Source organism: Elgaria multicarinata, chromosome 2 (assembly GCF_023053635.1).
Source record: "Elgaria multicarinata webbii isolate HBS135686 ecotype San Diego chromosome 2, rElgMul1.1.pri, whole genome shotgun sequence".
In the NCBI taxonomy this organism is placed as follows: domain Eukaryota; kingdom Metazoa; phylum Chordata; class Lepidosauria; order Squamata; family Anguidae; genus Elgaria; species Elgaria multicarinata.
In genome coordinates this window covers 178,571,788-178,586,832 of record NC_086172.1, presented here as the reverse complement: position 1 = coordinate 178,586,832, position 15,045 = coordinate 178,571,788, and the positions used below count along the sequence as shown (strand labels likewise).

The window sequence follows — 15,045 nt, the reverse complement described above, 5'->3', positions numbered from 1 at the left end:
GCTGGCTGGCTAACGACCCAAGATGGTGGTTGATCTTTCATCACACTGAGGAACTAACAGCACAGGAGATGGTCTCCTGACAGGTGGGGGAGGAGGAGGGGGTCTCTTGGATGAGATACCCCCCACACCATAGAGAAAGGCAGCAACACCCTCCAGCTGAGGGGAGGAAGACAGGCAGCCATTTTGAATCAATTTGCAGTTTTTAGAATGGGGATTGGCAGAGAGAGAGAGAGAGAGAGAGAGAGAGAGATCACTTTCAAGCTGGAGTCAGCTGAAATTGGGAACGTCGTCTTGAAATCCAGAACATTTATTCTCTGGGGATCTACTGTCTTACGTAGGAGTCAATTGCGTCTGTTTGTGTACCTGTCATGGGCTATCTACTCACTAACCCCCTCCCCCCCCCGGAAACAAACTGTGCAGAGTTCCCATATTCCTCTGCAAGGCTGGTCCTGCGTGGGCAGTCTTGTGTTAACGCTGGCGTTGCATTGTTTTTTTTAATTTGCAGGGAAATTTCCATCGTGCCTGCCCGTTCAGCAAACTGTGTGAGCAGGAGCGGTTGTAGTCGATTGTGATTGGATCAACGCGTGCTAGTTTGCCATCTTAGAAAAGAGGGGTGAATGATGCTTGCAGGTTGGACGTCAAGGCCGTGAGAAGGGTTACCAATGCCATGAAACCACGGGGCACGCTGAAGCAGAAGACACGGAAGGGCCGCCGCGGTACTCCTCGCTTGGACCTCCATTTGATGTAGGGTTTGGCCCCCTGCCCCACGAATTTTGCACCACATGGGGAAATGGTGAGTGTGTAACAATATTTATCCTGATCCAGAAGGCAGGCTGTCCGGTTTACACCAATCTTGTTTGCCCTATATTTATTTATTTATTTAGCACCTAGAGAAGCAAACCCATTAGGAAGGGCCATCCCCTTTCCCCTACCCTATTCCAAACCTCGGGTGCTTCCAGATGACTCTTAGAGCTTGTCGCGCACTTGTCATTGCCTACCCACAGTTCTTTACAGTTCTTTAGACACCGTCGTGACCCTCCAGTTTCACTTCTGTGTTTAAAGTGCGCCTCCGGTGAGGTTTTTTTAGAGCAAGGGAAAAGCGGCATTTAATTGTGAAAGTGAAAGAAAGTGGCGACTTTCCCTTGTGTATTTGTGCTATTGGACACAGCGCCACCTAGAGGTTATGTAGCAGAAAAGCGGAGAAGGAAGGCTCCTTGCGTGGTGGTCAGATCTCTATTCTGCGACAAACTGAAAGTAGATACAGCAGGTTAAAGGCCCATTTAACAGCCCAGGGCAGAAAAGCTTATTTATTTATTTATTTATTTATTACATTTTTATACTGCCCAATAGCCGAAGCTCTCTGGGCGGTTCACAAAAATGTGAAAAGCTCTTCTTGTGCTGTCACCCTGACTCATTTGCAGACTTTTACAGGGGGTCCAGACGGCATCATCTTCCACCCGTAACCCTCCCATGTTTTTCCGCCACTTCTCTTACTGCTTCTCTTAAAACCCATTAAGGAGAAAAGGACAGCATAGCTGCGTGCAAAGTCTTCTCCATGCAAACAGAACTAACACCTGCCCTCACTCCTGACCTGGGTTCCCTGGCTTGCGCGCCTTGCAAATCTGTTTCTCCAGCCAGCCAGGTTATCAGAACAAGTGCTCAGGATCCCACGTTCCTCTGGGTTGGACTCCCTCTTTTCTTGAGCGGTAGGAACTTTGAAGGAGCTCCAAAGAGGAGGACAGCCCTGCTTCTCTGCGAGCCCCTGCCAAAGGAAGTGAGGCAGGGGGCTACCAGGAGGAGCAGGGCCTTCTCTGCTGTGGCACCCCGCCTGTGGAATGAGCTCCCTAAGTAAGTTCGCCTGGCACCTACACTATATTCTTTCAGATGCCAGGTGAAGACCTTTTTATTCTCCCAGCATTTTAACTGCCTATAAATAAATTTTAACTCGGTGTTTTAAATTTGTAATTTTGCATTGCTGCTGTTTTTATCTGGCTGAGCTTTTATATTGTATTTTATGTTATGGTTTTATACTGTTGTTTTATACTTTGAATGTTTTTAATTTTTGTGAAGCGCCCAGAGAGCTCCGGCAATTGGGCGGCATAGAAATGTAATAAATAAATAAATAAATAAATAAATAAATAAATAAATAAATAAAATAAAGCATAAGGAGAAATGCAGCCACATTCCCAGCCTCCAGCAACAACAGGTCATTAACCTAAAGCTGGAGGAAAGTTTTGCATACCTTGCCCCATTTGAATTTGTCATTTTTATGTTTATTTTGCAAAAGCCCATCTCGATGTTCCAAAGCTTTCAAAATGGTGGTGTTAAGATGCCACTTTCCAGGGACCTTTTCAAACAAAACTCAACCACTTAACTAATCTCAATGCAATGGTATTGTTTATTTCTAAATATTTTTTACTGCACTGTGACCATAAGTGTGCCCATGGAGGGAGGACAGGTTGACAGCTGCTCTTTGTGCCTTTACTCCTGGGTAACTGCCACCCCCGCCCCCATTTTTGAAACCTGAGTCTGAAGAGAGCCATGATTCAGATCTGCGCTATGCAATTATGGAGATAGCCAGTCCTTTTACAGGCTTCCTTTAAACACTCCTTGAGAATGTTAGCATGGGCAAAAGCACAAAGCTAGAAGATGCAATATGAACCAACAGTGCGATATGGCTGCAAGAAAGGCAAATGCTATTTTGGGCTGCATTAATAGAAGTATAGCTTCCAAATCACGGGAGGTCCTGGTTCCTCTCTATTCGGCCCTGGTTAGGCCTCATCTAGAGTATTGTGTCCAGTTCTGGGCTCCACTATTCAAGAAGGATGCAGACAAGCTGGAGCGTGTTCAGAGGCGGGCAACCAGGATGATCAGGGGTCTGGAAACAAAGCCCTATGAAGAGAGACTGAAACAACTGGGCCTGTCTAGCCTGGAGAAGAGAAGATGGAGGGGAGACATGAGAGCACTCTTCAAATACTTAAAAGGCTGTCACACAGAGGAGGGCCAGGATCTCTTCTCGATCCTCCCAGACTGCAGGACACGGAATAACGGGCTCAAGTTAAAGGAAGCCAGATTCCAGCTGGACATCAGGAAAAACTTCCTGACTGTTAGAGCAGTTCGACAATGGAATCAGTGACCTAGGGAGGTTGTGGGCTCTCCCACACTAGAGGCCTTCAAGAGGCAGCTGGACAACCACCTGTCAGGGATGTTTTAGGGTGGATTCCTGCATTGAGCAGGGTGTTGGACTCGATGGCCTTGTAGGCCCCTTCCAACTCTGCTATTCTATGATTCTATGATTCTATGTGAGTTGGACCAGATCCTGTGGTTTGGCAAAGAGAATTAACAGACTCCAGAGGTCCAATTCTAATAGTTTTATTAAGCAGTTAAGACAAAGAGAGGCAGAGATATGAGAACATAGAAATGTAACAAGGGCCATGCTGACCAAAGACCTGTTTAGTCCACCACTCTGTTCACACCATAGCCAACCAGCTGCCCCAATGGGAAACCTACAAGTAGGACGTGGTGTAACAGCAGCCTCCTGGTCATATTCCCAGCAAGTGGTGTGCATAGGAGGTAGCCTTTTGCCATCAGGGCTAGTAGCCATGGATAGCCTTTGCCTCCAGGAATTTATCCACCCCCCTTTAAAGCCAACCATATTGGTGGCCATCACTACATCCTGTGGTAGTGAGTTCCATAATTTAACTATGCGCTGTGTGAAGGAGTCCTCCCTTATATCTGTCCTGAATCTCCCACCCATCAACTTCATGTGATGGCCCAGCTGGGTTCTAGTGTTTTGAGAGCGTTAGAAAAATGTCTCCCTATCCACTTTCTCCACGCCATGCGTCATTTTGTTCACCTCTGTCATGGTCTCCCCTTACACACCTTTTTTTCTATGCTCAACAATCCTAGATGTTGTTACCTTTCCTCATAGGAGAGATGCTCCAGGACCTTGATCATTTTCGTTGCCAATTTCTGCACCTTTTCCAAACTCTACAATATCCCTTTTCAGGTACTGTACACAGTACATCAAAAGAAAACAAACCACAAATTGTCTACGTAACCCTTAGATCCTAATATAATTGTGTACTTGAAAGGTTGTCACACAGAGGAGGGCCAGGATCTCTTCTCGATCATTCCAGAGTGCAGGACACGGAACAACGGGCTCAAGTGACAGGAAGCCAGATTCCAGCTGGACATCAGGAAAAACCTCCTGACCGTTAGAACTGTCTGACAATGGAACCAATTCCCTAGGGCTGTCATGGGCTCTCCCATCCTAGAGGCCTTCAAGAAGCAGCTGGACAACCATCTGCCAGGGATGCTTTAATATGGATTCCTGCATTGACCATGGTCTCCATGGCCTGATAGTAGGGTGACCATATTTGGGAAACCAAAAAAGAGGACACCTAGTGTGTGTGGGGGGAAGCAGCTTTCTGAGTCCTGCAGAAAGTACGTTATCCCCCCGCCACCTTAAAGAACCCGATTGGAGTGGAGGAGGGGAAAGGATTTCATTCTGTACCACCACCATCCACTCCAATTGGGGCCTTTTCTATAATGTCCACGAATGACCCACTTTCCCCTTTAAGACCTCAATTGGAGCTCGGGGTGGGGGAATGATGTGCCTCAAGAAAGCATGTCATTCCCTCCTGCCATGCTAATGGCAGCCTTAAAGGGGAAGGTGTGTCATTCCAGGACATTATTGAAAATTATAGAAAATCCACCCTGACACCATGGGAAGAACAAAAACCAGGACAAATCCGGGGAAATCCTGACAGTTGGTCACCCTACCTGATAGGCTTCTTCCAACTCTACTATTCTATGATTCAAACACAGCTGGAGAGCACCAGGGTGGGGGAAGGCTTTGAGAGAATACTCTGCATCAGGATGAATGACTGAACCAGCCTGGAGGCTTGTTGCTGATCCTTGCTATCTTCTGCAATGATGCACGGCCCGGGCACGAGACGGCATCCAAGCTGCAGATGTTTTTTGAACGGAGGGTGTTGACGAACTGGAGATGGTTCAGACAAGTAAGAGACCTATGATGATTAGGGGGTTGGAATGTCGGGCCCTTCCCAAGCTGGCAATTAGAGGCTGCTCCAGCATGCAACGCAACTCATCAAGGACTTCAGGCCCCTGGCTTCAGACATCCTGCATGCAAGCCCCAACCCATGAGGCTTTTCCTTTGGATCACTGGAGGCCGTTGGCCCCGATGTCAATGGGGCTGTGAATCCGCTCCGGGTTTCATTCAGAACCAGCCAGACCTCTAAAGGAGCAATCCAAACTCCTTTAGAGGTCCTTTCCGGAAAGACGGCTTTAAATGGGATGTGCTGCCTTCGCAGGAAGAAATGCTGCACAAAGGGCTTGCCTTCCATGGTGCTTTGAAGCAGCATGGCTGTTCTGCGATAGCGCAGAGCTCCCTTTCATTGCACAGGAAAACTTCCCGGTGGATTGACCCCAGTGGATCGATCAGGGGTCTGGAAACAAAGCCCTATGAAGAGAGACTGAAAGAACTGGGCATGTTTAGCCTGGAGAAGAGAAGATTGAGGGGAGACATGAGAGCACTCTTCAAATACTTGAAAGGTTGTCACACAGAGGAGGGCCAGGATCTCTTCTCGATCCTCCCAGAGTGCAGGACACGGAGTAACGGGCTCAAGTTAAAAGAAGCCAGATTCCAGCTGGACATCAGAAAAAAACTCCTGACTGTTAGAGCAGTACGAGAATGGAACCAATTACCTAGGGAGGTTGTGGGCTCTCCCACACTAGAGGCCTTCAAGAGGCAGCTGGACAACCATCTGTCAGGGATGCTTTAGGGTGGATTCCTGCCTTAAGCAGGGGGTTGGACTTGATGGCCCCTTCCAACTCTGCTATCCTATGATTCTATGATTCATGATCAAGCCCTTGCCTGTCTGGTGTGTGGCTAAAGTCATTTGCACCAGCTGCCAACCTTGCTTTCTCTTGATAGCTGAAAAGTCGTGATGCTTCCATTTTGACAGCACCATCTGAGGAATCTATGGACTTGCAGGCCAGTTCCCACAGTGTGTGCGTGTGTGTGTATTAGCGCTAGTGTGCATTTGCACATGTGAACAAGTGAACTCATCTGCATTAGCTAATTCAAAGTGCACATGACCAACAATAATGTGCATGAGCACAAGTAGAACAAAATTCTGGTTTTAAAAGAACCCTGATTCCTTCAGTGAGTGGACGATGGTATGAAAGACATCTGACAATCTGTGGAACTCAGGTGGAATGGGTTTACAAAATCTGTCCATCCCTAGTATACTAACAAACACACCCAAAGAGCCAAAGTACCTATTCCAATACCTAATTCACTGGGAACAGCTGACAGGCATAAGAAGAGCGCTGACGCTGGATCAGACCAAGGGTCCATCTAGTCCAGCACTCTGTTCACACAGTGGCCAACCAGCCATCAGCCAGGAATGAACAAGCAGGACATGGTGCAACGGCACCCTCCCACCCATATTCCCCAGCAACTGGTACACACAGGCTTACTGCCTCGGATACTGGAGATAGCACACAACCATCAATGCTAGTAGCCATGGAGAGCCTTTGCCTCCAGGAACTTATCCAACCCCCTTTTGAAGCCATGCAGATTGGTGGCCATCACTACATCTTGTGGTAGTGAGTTCCATAATTTAACTATGCACTCTGTGAAGAAGTCCTTCCTTTTATTTGTCCTGGATCTCCCACAAATCAGCTTCATGGGAGGACCCCCATTGGGTTCTAGTATTTTGAGAGAGGGAGAAACATGTCTCCCTGTCCACGTTCTCCACACCAGGCATAATTTTGTACACCTCTATCATGTCTCCTTTGTAGTTTGTCGCCATGTTGGACTTTGGCTGGTGAGACCAGAGATTGCATGAGAAAGGGAAACAGAGGGACGTAAGAACATAAGAGGAGCCATTCTGGATCAGACCAAGGGTCCATCTACTCCAGTATTCTGTTCACATAGTGGCTGACTATTCAAAGTGCTGGTATTGACATTTAAAGCCCTAAACAGTTTGGGGCCAGGTTATTTGAAGGAACGCCTCCTCCCATATGTACCTACCCGGACCTTAAGATCATCTACAGGGGCCCTTCTCCATGAGCCCCTGCCAAAGGAAGTGAGGCAGGTGGCTACTAGGAGGAGGGCTTTCTCCGCTGTGGCACCCCGGCTGTGGAATGAGCTCCCCAGAGAGGTCCGCCTGGCGCCTACACTGTCCTCCTTTCGTCGCCAGCTGAAGACCTTTTTATTCACTCAGTATTTTAACACTTAATTTTAACTTAAATTTATTATACTGTTTTAACTCTGTATTTTAACCTTATATCAATTTTGCTGCATGGTTTTATCCTGGTTGTGCTTTTTATATTGTATTTTGTATTTGTGTTTTTAACTTGTTGGTTGTTTTATGACGGTTTTAATTTTTGTGAACCGCCCAGAGAGCTTCGGCTATTGGGCGGTATAAAAATGTAATAAATAAATAAATGAATAAATGACTAACTGTCAACCAGGAACGCACAAGCAGGACACGGGTGCAATAGCACCCTCCCACCCATGTTCCCCAGGAACTAGTAGGCATAGGCTTACTGCCCCTGCTACCGAAGGTAGCACATAGCTATCAAAACTAGGAGCCATTTATGTACCCAAGCAACGTAAGAGCAGCATGTCAAGGTTATTATTATTATTATTATTTATTTATATAGCACTATCAATGTACATGGTGCTGTACAGATGACACAGTAAATAGCAAGACCCTGCCGCATAGGCTTACAATCTAATAAAGTTGTAGTTTCGTTTCCCTGGGAGAATCTGTTCTTTACCAGCTACTGCGAGGATTGCAGCTAAGCTCAGAAAGAACAGGGAAGTTGGCGGGTAGGAGATGGCAGATGGCATCACCATCCCTGCTGATCAAGAAATCCCAGTACTTTGACCCTGTGAGCCCTGACCACACGACGCCGCTGCTTGGCTGCTGTTCCCAGGAGCTAGGATTGCTCTCTAGAGAGCTCCACTTAAAAAGAATCAACCCAAATCCGTGTATGTAGCGTAAAACCTCAAGGAAGGCGCTCTTCCAAGGATTCAGAAAGACAGGGCTAGTTTCTCTGGAGTACAAGGTAATTTTTATATGTGAAAGCAAGGATGCATTGTGAGAAGGAAAGGGCCACTCCTATAAGCCTCCTTTTCGTAAACACATGGAAATCAGAAACATCTAACCTATCGGATCCGAAATGGCTTCAACACAAAAACCCTTTCAGCACTATGAAGGATTCCAAACGCACAAATTGGAAGACATTAACAGCGATTTTGACTGGCCATCATCACCTTCTCCTGCCTGTGAGTTTCAGGTTGTTGGTTTTTCTGGGCACACTTAAGCCTACTGAATTCAATGGACAGAAGAACATCAAAGTCAGGCAGGCAATGGTGCGTCCTCAAGAGCCGCAGACCCTGGAGTCTTGGTTTATTGTTGTCCCCACCAATGAATCAGGGGCAAATTTTTAATCTGTAGATTGAGTTTTACATTAGAAAGCACATCAGCCTGAAAGCAGCTCAGTGCAGACAAATGTCTTCATACCCAAAGAAAAAACTACATGCATTCCAAATCGCTCAAGTTAACTTTCTGCCTTATGACATTTTTATTTTCTACTTTCCAGTAAATTGACCTTTACGGGGCAGGGACAAGGATCCCACATCCCAGAACTGCAGGAGTCTGCGAAGACTGAAGAGTTTCCATTGCCTTATCAGAAGGACGCACTCTCTGGAAAATGGACGGATTCTTTTCCTACCTGGTGCCAGAGAAGTTTAAGCGTTGGGTCCTCGCTGGGGCTCCAGGCTTAATTCCAGGTTGCCCGATCGATTGGGTGGGAAAGCAATAGCCAGAAAGAGGAGACTTTAAAAGCTCTCGCGAAAGACCACGTCCTCTTGATCAGGCATATTCCCAGTCAACTGGGAAATGGCTAGATGGGGCAGCCAGGACGGAGTTCCCAGGAGAACACCGGGCCCCGCTTCTGCTGCTAGCAAAGCATCAAGTACCGCGTTGCTCACTGGCAATTACTGTACTATTAAGAGACCTACCCTCTTTTGGCCGGCTTCCAAACTCTCACCTGGGCATGTCCTTACATGCTGCTAAGAAGGCAGCTCAGAACTCAAGAAGAAGGTGGAGACATCTTCACGATGGAGCAGAGCTGGTTTTGGAGGGGAGCTTAACGCGGACGTCCCGAGACCTTCCGGTTTTTTCCCAATGATTAAAATGAAAAAAGAAAAAGGCATGTGTTGACTCAGGGGTGGGTAGGTGGGTGTCGTACACCTGACCAAGGGTTGTGCAATGGTTTGTGAAGGGCTCCGATTCCCGCAGGGCAAATTGGCAGCAGGTCGACAGCAAATCGAATCAAGATAAGACTCGCTTCCCCCAAAGAAGGGAAGGAGCAGCTGGGATGGTGGAGAGGAATGCGGCTGGCTTAGTTGTGAGCGCTGCCCGCGGAAGAGTCGCATGATGACAGATGCGCGCTCGCGGCTCCTTCATGTCTAATACCCCGGGATAGCGTGTTCAAGGCGAACGCCTTTTCTGTTGAGATCAAGTCACCCTAAGCAGTCATTTGCTCGCTAATTTCTTTGGCACGCAGCAATTAGATTTCAGAGCCGTCTACTTAGTATGTGCTGCTGGAGCATTTCTGCACCTTGTGGGGCTTTCGAGTGAAGGGGAGGAAACGGCTTCAGGAAGGTGCTGGAAGAACGGGGGAAGCGGCATGCGGCAGTCTTTCTGTTTTCATTCTGCTTTGTTGAGCTAGCTGGGGGTCTTCACAGATACAAGTTAGGGCTGTGCACACCCTCCCTGAACCGCTTCAGATCCCGAATGGATCTGGAGCGAGTTCTGGAGGTCCGGATCGATATTCGGACGCCATTTTGCCCCCCCCTTCCCCACTTACTTGCCTCTGTGGCGGACGGCGGAGGCAGGTAAGTGGGGAAGGGGGGACAAAATGGAGGCTGAATAAGCCTCCCTCCCCCTTACCTGGCTCCGCTGTCCATCGCCACCCGGACTGCGGCGGCCAACAGAGCCAGGTAAGCCCCCCTCCCCCCACTTCCCTGCGTCCATAGTGGTCCGGGCGGCGGCTGCAGCCCAGGCCTCAAGCTGGAAACAGACCGGCCTGAGGCCTGGGCCGCAGTTAAAGCGGCTGCCTGGACCACTATGGATGCAGGTAAGCCCCCCTCCCCCCTGCCCCCTTACCTGGCTCTGCCACCATCACTGCACGGACTGTGGCGGTGCCAGCTCCAGGTAAGCCCTGCTCCCCCCCCCCACATTTACCTGGCTCCGTCGCGGTCTGGGTGGCGGCTTCAACTGCTGCCCAGGCCTCAAGCCGGAAACAGGCCTCGGCCTGAGGCCTGAGGCGCAACTGAAGATGCCGCCCAGACCGCGATGGAGCCAGGTAAGTTACCCTCCCCCTGCCCCCTTATCTGGCTCTGCTGCCGCCACCAGGTAAGCCCTTTCCCCCCACTTACCTGGCTCCGCCGTCCATCGCTGCCGAGGTCCATGTGGTACATATGGCTGATATCAGTTTCCCAGAGGAACTTTTCTTCTGTCGCTCCCTGATTGTGGAATGGCCTGCCGGAGGAGATTCGTAATATTAACTCTCTCTGTGATTTTAAGGCAGCTTTGAAGACTAGCCTTTTCAGGCAGGCCTACCCAGATTAATGTTAAATGAAGAATTTTAAAGATGTGTTGATTCCTTTACTAATGTTCTTCCCAAAGGGAGAGGTGGGTAAGAAATAATAATAATAATAATAATAATAATAATAATAATAATAATAATAATAATAATAATTAAAAACACTGGCCTGCCTTACAGGTTTATTGCAAAATATGTGCAAGAAACACCTTGAACACTCTAAGGCACTACAGAGCTAGTGTGGTGTAATGGTTAGAGTATTGGACTGGGAATTGGGAGATCCGGGTTCTAGTCCCTATTTGTCCATGGAAGCTCACTGGGTGACTTTGGGCCAGTCACTGACTCTCAGCCTAATCTACCTCACAGGGTTGTTGTTGTGAGGATAAAAATGGAGAGGAGCAGTAAGAAGGCGCTCTACACTGGTTTGGGATCCTTGCAAGAGGAAAAAAAGGTGGGATATAAATGTGACAATAATAACGATGAATTCATTCTAAGGGTTATTTGGAGAAGACCTGTATCATGGACATACTGTACCTTCATGTTTAGGAATGAGCAGGAAATGACTTCCTGACTTTAAAAACTCCAAATCAAAATGGGTTTAAGAGTTTCATTACACATTTAGAAACATAACACATCATGATGCTTCAGAAGTAAGGTGGATATCTCAATAAAATTACTCAAAACCAAATAAAGAAACCAAAACGCCACAAATTATTCTCTCCAGCTGTCAACCACAGGGAAGGTCCATCCAAACCAGAGAATGACCTTTCCCTAGTATTGCACCAAAGGACCACAGCATTGAAAAAGGCTTTTTTCATCTCATCTCTGGCATTTAATTAGCCCTTCCTCATGGTAAGGAACGCTGAATGCAAACCTTGGCAGGAGAGTTGGTTCCGCTAAGGCGGCTGTGTGGAAAAGAGGACCAGGCTCCTGTATCTTTAACAGTTGTAGAGAAAAGGGAATTTCAGCAGGTGTCATTTGTAGGCATGCCCAGGGCCGGTGCCAGACTATTTTGCGCCCCAGGCAAGGCGAGTTACTTGCACACACATGCACACACACACACACACACACCAAAAATTGCCAACTTCTTTTCAGCTGTTCAAGAAAAGTGCTCTTCAACATTTTTATTAATGATTTGGATGAGGAGGTGCAGGGAACGCTGATCAAATTTGCAGATGACAGAATACCCTGGAAGACAGAAACAAACTTCAAAGTGATCTTGATAGGCTGGAGTGCTGGGCTGAAAACAACAGAATGACATTTAATAGGGATAAATGCCAAGTTCTACATTTAGGAAATAGAAACCAAATGCACAGTTATAAGATGGGGGATACTTGGCTCAGCAATACTACAAACGAGAAGGATCTTGGAATTGTTGTAGATTGCAAGCTGAATAGGAGCCAACAGTGCGATATGGCTGCAAGAAAGGCAAATGCTATTTTGGGCTGCATTAATAGAAGTATAGCTTCCAAATCACGTGAGGTACTGGTTCCTCTCTATTCGGCCCTGGTTAGGCTTCATCTAGAGTATTGCATCCAGTTCTGGGCTCCACAATTCAAGAAGGACGCAGACAAGCTGGAGCGTGTTCAGAGGAGGGCAACCAGGATGATCAGGGCTCTGGAAACAAAGCCCTATGGAGAGAGACTGAAAGAACTGGGCATGTTTAGCCTGGAGAAGAGAAGATTGAGGGGAGACATGAGAGCACTCTTCAAATACTTAAAAGGTTGTCACACAGAGGAGGGCCAGGATCTCTTCTCGATCCTCCCAGTGCAGGACACGGAATAATGGACTCAAGTTAAAGGAAGCCAGATTCCAGCTGGACATCAGGAAAAACTTCCTGACTGTTAGAGCTGTGCGACAATGGAATCAGTTACCTAGGGAGGTTGTGGGCTCTCCCACACTAGAGGCCTTCAAGAGGCAGCTGGACAACCATCTGTCAGGGATACTTTAGGGTGGATTCCTGCGTTGAGCAGGGGGTTGGACTCGATGGCCTTGTAGGTCCCTTCCAACTCTGCTATTCTATTATTCTATGATTCTAAGAAGAGTTTCTGAACTATTATATTTTCCTTTTATTGTTTTTTCCTAAAACAGCTAATATAAAACTGTGACCCTTAAGGGGCAGTACTGAGCCCCTCTGAAATCTGTGCCCTAGGTGGCTGCCTGGTTGACCTAATGGTAGCGCCGGCCGTGTGCATGCCGCACCTGGTGAAATTCCCTCTTCATCACAACAGTTAAAGTTGCAGGAGCCCCTTCCTACTCTACTATTCTATGATTCTAAGTCACAGGAAGCCACATTCCAGCTGGACATCAGGAAAAACTTCCTATTAGAGCAGTACGACAATGGAATCAGTTACCTAGGGAGGTGGTGGGCTCTCCCACACTAGAGGCCTTTAAGAGGCAGCTGGACAACCACCTGTCGGGGATGCTTTAGGGTGGATTCCTGCCTTGAGCAAGAGGTTGGACTCGATGGCCTTAGAGGCCCCTTCCAACTCTACTATTCTATGATTCTATGACACCATCATGAAACATGACTCCAGAGAAGATTTCAGGGGAAGGAAATGGTGTGTGCCTAGTTTTCCCTCTCTCCCCACCCTTGAAAATCGCCCCATTGGAAGATTCTGCTCAAAAAACGACACCCTGGTTGGGACTCTGACATGCAACAGCGAATACGCCCTTCTAGAGTGTTGGGAACGTCAATCGCACAGAGCCACGGTTCGGCCTGCCTGGAATGACTTTGCTCCTTCCACTGTTGGAAGAGAACTCCCATCTTTCGCTCTGTTCTTTGAAACAAGAGGCCATCGCTTGCAAGCCAGGCACACATGCAACCTATCCTGTGCTCAGTAATTCAAACCATTTGGCTTTTGGCTGAGGCCAAGATGGTCCAGCCAAAAAACACACAGATTTAAGGCAACTAACATTTTATGTTGCAGAGCGTTCAGGATGCTGTTCTCCATTTGGCTAACACAGGCAGTTTCCATGGTTCAGGGTGGGGGGATTTTAATTGTGGCAAGAACGGCCTCTCTGTGAACCGCCCAGAGAGCTCCGGCTATTGGGCGGTCTAGAAATGCAATAAATAAATAAATAATGCAGCAGCCTCAGGAATACAAAACCCATCCATGCACAAAGCTTGGTGATGCAAGGAAAAAGGCAGTGAGGACCAAAGGGCAGAGAGCTGGGCCTTGATTTGGAAAACTCCCCACTTCTGCCAGGAATGTCTCCCGATGTGGGACTGGGCAATTTGGGCAGCTTCCCCATCAGCAAAATGTAGGGTGACCACATGGAAAGGAGGACAGGGCTCTTGTATCTTTAATAGTTGCGTTGAAAAAGGAATTTCAGCAGGAGTCATTGGTATGCATGCAGCACCTGGTGAAATCCCCTCTTCATCGCAACAGTTAAAGCTGCAGGAGCCCTGCCCTCTTTTGTATCTGGTCAAGAGGAAAGAGCTCCTGCAGTTTTAACTGTTGTGATGAAGAGAGAATTTCACCAGGTGCTGCATACATACAAAGGACACCTGCCGAAATTCCCCATTCAATACAACTGTTAAAGATACAGCAGCCCTGTCCTCCTTTCTATATGGTCTCCCTAGCAAAATGGGAAGACAAGGGCCTCCCTGCAAAATCTTTTCCCTCCCCCCCTTTTATTTTGGCAAAAGGAATGATTTACAACCCAGCTACTCTGAGAGCCTCCCATTCACAGGGATATCACATTTCTCCACCACTGTAGGCCAACCCTCAAGTCAAGGGTGCGCCAAGTAGTCCATCGTGTGTGATGATAGAGTGGCACTTCCCATGGATCTGCATGCTGCTGCCACCTGTGGTGGACCACCAGGGCTGCAGGTTGGAATGTTGCCTGGGCAATGGCGTATTCCTCAGCTTTGAAGTGATCCCACCCACCAAGGCTAGCTATGTGATCCAGAATGTTTTCTGTTCCTGGTCAAGCTGGAACCTTTCCTGGGCAAGAGCAATCACCCCTGTGGTCTGTTTCCTAACATCTGACATCTGGTGCTGGCTCTGTGGCTGCCCAACTACACTCACACACACGTACTCAGAGCCTTGGTATGGTTTTGCTTTTTGTTGGGCAAACTTAAGGCCTATTTCTTGCTGAGGCAGTAAACCTGAGTCCAGCCTGTTCCATGTCAGGTTCCATGCGGCGCTTCAAATGACCAAATACTTGTTCATAGCACCATAGGCGTGCGCAGCACATTTCATTAGGTGGTTCAGCCAGGGATTTTTAAAAAAAAGGGTTTCACAGCACATAACTAAGACAAACGTGTTCTACATAACATCTTAATGTTAAAATCACTGAAATAAAGAACGGGAGACATTCAATGTATCTGAAATTAACACCACTGGCTATGGAAGTTAAAGAACTATGGCACTAGGGGAAAGTTAC

General features: G+C 47.6%; 1 protein-coding gene across 1 annotated transcript in view; it reads right to left on the bottom strand.

The window, feature by feature from the left end:
* The window catches only part of FRMD6 (FERM domain containing 6), a 157,642-nt gene extending 148,663 nt beyond the window's left edge, over positions 1-8,979 (bottom strand). Inside the window, exon 1 of the mRNA XM_063118167.1 lies at positions 8,776-8,979. The gene's annotated coding sequence lies outside the window, so the exon portion shown is untranslated. The remainder of the gene's footprint in view (positions 1-8,775) is intronic.
* Positions 8,980-15,045: the final 6,066 nt, after the last annotated feature.